Source organism: Schistocerca serialis, chromosome 1, assembly GCF_023864345.2.
Source record: "Schistocerca serialis cubense isolate TAMUIC-IGC-003099 chromosome 1, iqSchSeri2.2, whole genome shotgun sequence".
In the NCBI taxonomy this organism is placed as follows: domain Eukaryota; kingdom Metazoa; phylum Arthropoda; class Insecta; order Orthoptera; family Acrididae; genus Schistocerca; species Schistocerca serialis.
The window spans coordinates 100888703-100893128 of record NC_064638.1 but is presented as its reverse complement, the minus strand read 5'-3'; the positions used below and the strand labels follow the sequence as shown (position 1 = coordinate 100893128).

Here is a 4426-nt window from a genome sequence, read left to right as displayed (position 1 = left end):
CTATCCGGCGAACGGTCCGGACACTTGGATGATATCGTCCAGGATACCGAGTAGCATACATAGCACACGCCCGTTGGGCATTTTGATCACGATAGCCATAGATCAACACGATATCGACCTTTTCCGCAATTGATAAACGGTCGATTTCAAGACGGGTAATGTATCACGAAGCAAATACCGTTCGCACTGGCGGAATGTTACGTGATACCATGTACTTATACGTTTGTGACTATTACAGCGCCATCTATCACAAAGCGAAAGAAGTGGTCCAACTAAAACATTCCTACTTCTTTACGTACTACACGAATATGTAATAAAAATGGGGGTTCCTGTTTAAAAAAACGCAGTTGATATCCGTTTGACCTATGGCAGTGCCATCTAGCGGGGCAACCATAACGCTATCTGGTTTTCCCCTTCAAGCTAGACGAGTTTCGCTCTTTGTAGCTTTTTCGTTTGCCGCTTATTTCATGAGATATTTGGCTCGGTCTCTATCAATGGACCATCCTGTGTATAATATTTCAGATTATTTTATTTAACTACTTTTAACTGAGAAAATAAAAGTAATTAAGGGAGGAATTGCATAAATAATCCGTCCTTCAAGTCCAGATAATTATTTCTTGTCATGCAGACGCAAAGTTCCACTTCACTAATGCGGTGTTCGAACATTACAGGATTGTTTTCACTGCTCGTCCATAGCAGCTTACATTTTTTTACATTTCGAGCGAACTGCCATTCATCACACCAACTAGAAATAATATGCAAATCGATTTGTATCCTCGTACAGTCACTCAGCGACGACACCTTCCCAAAGACCTCAGCATCATCAGCAAACAGCAGCAGATTGCTGCTCACCCTGTCTATCAAATCATTTATGTGCGTACAGGATAAGAGTGGTGCTGTTTTCCTTGTCTCTGATGATCGTCGAGGAAAACGCACTGGATTCTATTACTTATGAAGTCAAAAAGCCACACACATATCTGGGAAGCTATTCCGTATGCTAGTAGCTTTTTTAACTGTCTACATTGGGGCGCCGTGTTAATCGCTTTCTGAGAATCTAGGAATATAGAATTTTCCTGTTGCCTATCATCCATCGTTTGCAGGACATCGTGCGAGGAGATGACAAGGTGAGTTTCTCACGAGAAATGGTTTCTTAATTCGAGCTGCGTCTAATGAGCTGTTTGCACGTGACGTTGACTATGGACTGCGATATCCGAACGAAAAACAAACACCGTGCGGCGATACTGGCCGACCGCCCTGTCACCCTCAGCCCTTAGGCCTCAACGGATGCGGATACGGGCGGGCATGTGGCCAGCACACCGCTCACCCGGTCGTTGTCAACTTTCGTGATCGGTACCGCTGCTTCTAAACCAAGTAGCTTCTCAACTGGCCTCACAAGGGCTGAGTGCACCTCGCTTGCCAACGGCACTTGGCAGACCAGGAAGGTGACCCATCCAAGTGCTAGCCAAGCCCGACAGCGCTTAACTTCGGTGATCTGTCAGGAACCGGTGTTACCACTGCAGCAAGGCCGTTGGCATGGACCGCGATTTGATACTAGTAAATCGGTATGCTACGATGCTGCCCGCAGGAACAGCTCCGTTACGGGAGAAGGAACAGTTTTCCTGTCAATACTCAATCAGATTGGTGAAAATCTTAATCTAATTTGTAGAAGTAACTTCGGATTACTCCAAGAGAGTGTTATAGGGCTGTTCGCATTGTATAAAAATGATTTCGCGGATAATCTGGGATGCTCCTTAAGGCTGTCCGCACGTGCATTAATGTATGTAGAGATCGACAGAGAGCTGTGGAGGCTCGACATTTGGTGTTAGCATGGACAGTGGATCATTAACTATAATAAATTTAACATGTTGCGCGAAAATACGCGGAAAGGCCTGTTACTGTTAGAATGAACTGTAAGTAGGCTGTTTATGTTTTCTTTATGTAAGTAGGCTGTTTAGGTTCTTATGTAAGTAGGCTGTTTAGGATTTCTTATTGGTAACGCCACCTCTGTATGAAAATCACTGGCTGTGCTGTGTGCAGTCTGTGGCTGCTTTGCATTGTTGTAATACTCGCCATTGTAGTGTTAGGCAGCTGGCTGTGAACAGCGCGTAGCGTTGCGCAGTTGGAGGTGAGCCGCCAGCAGTGGTGGATGTGGGGAGAGAGATGGCGGAGTTTTGAAATTTGTCATGAACTGCTATATTTATATATGATGATATCAAGGTAAATACATTGTTTGTTCTCTATTAATATCTTTCATTTGCTAACTATCCCTATCAGTAATTAGTGCCTTCAGTAGTTTGAATCTTTTATTTAGCTGGCAGTAGTGGCGCTCGCTGTATTGCAGTAGCTTGAGCAGCGAAGATTTTTGTGAGGTAAGTGATTTGTGAAAGGTATAGTTTAATGTTAGTCAGGGCCATTCTTTAGTAGGGAATTTTGAAAGTCAGATTGCGTTGCGCTAACAAAATATTGTGTGTCAGTTTAAGCACAGTCCTGTACAATTGTTGAAAGGGGACGTTTCATATGGCGACCCTTAGCCGAGGATACCTCACTGGAATCTTCTGATTTTTTGTTGTAGTTTGTGTAATTAGTGTAGATTTTGTTTATTGCTAGCACGTAACTGTAGAGAGAATCTCCTTTGTAGTTGCAGTCTTTCATTGTTGTACAGTAAAACAGTTGTGGCATGCATGTAGATTTGCACCAAGTATTTCGCAGCTGCAGTTAACTAGATATTATTTTCAGTGCTATTTTAATGTGTTCTCTTATTTTTGATCTTCAAATTGTGTTTTTCTGTGTTGTCGTGTGAAATACTGTGACAATAATGGCGTGTGAAAAACGTAATACTAGGCTCCAAAGTAAACTGAAAAATGACAGTGAAAATGAAAGCAGTGTGTTAGCGCCGCTGAGTAATGAATTAACTGATGTTCAAAGTAGTAATTTGGTAATTGTGCATAGGGAAATGGAGCGGGCGGCAAACAATGGCGTGGACAGTGAAACAATTAGTGAAGGGGGAAGCATTATCGATCGATCGGTCGGCAATAGCTCGCCTCAGGAAGCCGAAATGACACGACACGATTTCGCAAATACTGTAGATTCAGGTTTTGGATCCTCACCGTTTTCTCAAATAAGTCAAGACACATTTTCTGCTTGTCAAAATGTGAATGTTTCCGGTGCAAATTCACTGCCAAAAAGCACTGAGGAACATGTTTCAGACATCAATGCATTGTTATTACAATTAATACAACAAATGGGACAAACACAGCAAAAGTTTCAAAAGTTAGACACAATGGAACAAAATCAGAGACAAACACAGCAAAAGCTTCAAAAGTTAGACTCAATGGAACAAAATCTTAAAAAGTTAGACGCAATGGAACAAAATCTGCAAAAGTTAGACTCATTGGAACAAACTCTTGAACAAACACGTGAGGATTTAACTACTGAGTTACATCACATTGAATCGAAATGACAAAAAGTCTGTAATGACGTAAAAACACAAATTTGTGAGCATTTCCAACCTATTTTTTCGCGTCATGAAAATGCATTACAGAATCATGAAGCAGCCATAAAAGAACTGCAAACTATTGTTCATGAAAATCACAACACCTTGCAAGCTAAAATTGACTCAGTTGCATCTACCGATTCGGTTACGCAACTTGCAAAAACTCAGGAAAACTTAAAGGACACAGTAGATACTCTGAAACTTGGTTCAGAAAAACATACAGAGGAAATAATTTCACTATCGGATAAAGTAGCAGAACTTTCAGATCAGTTCACTAACTTATCTACAAAGGTAGATGATGATCTGAATAACACAACACCTGTAGCCTTCACTGACACTGAAGAGTATGTAGAAATTAGAAAATTCAAACAAAATCAAAATCAAATGAATACACAGTACAAAAGAGAAATCCGGGAAGTGCAAGATCAGTTGGCACAAGTAGTACAAGAATTACGTATTTCAGAGGACACTCGCGCCCCAATACGGGAAGAGGGACATAGAAATACGGAACAGCCACAAAATAATAACACAGCGCATTTCGGAAATTATGAAAGAAATTGGCAATGTGCACCGAATTTTGAGATTGAACAGCCGACACGACGTAACAATGACCGACATGCGACTCGCCGACATGATGATTTTGACTATAAGCTGTTCATTACTACACGTAAATTCAAAACATTTAAGAATTCTGGCAACGACATTCATCCACAAGCATGGCTCCATCAATTCTCTCATTGTTTTCCTCCCAACTGGTCGTTAGAACACAGATTAGAATTTATGTGTGGCTACTTAGAGAATGAACCAGCTGTAAGAATGCGGTCGGTCATTAACGATTGCCACAGTGAAGGAGAATTTTACCATGCCTTCCTCTCACCATATTGGTCTCAAGCCACACAAGACCGTGTAAAACATAGCATCATGATGATGAAA

The 4426-nt window shown here is 41.4% G+C and overlaps 1 pseudogene; it reads right to left on the bottom strand.

Moving 5' to 3' along the window:
* Positions 1–1414: 1414 nt before the first annotated feature.
* On the bottom strand, positions 1415–1533 carry LOC126427285 (5S ribosomal RNA; annotated as a pseudogene).
* Positions 1534–4426: the final 2893 nt, after the last annotated feature.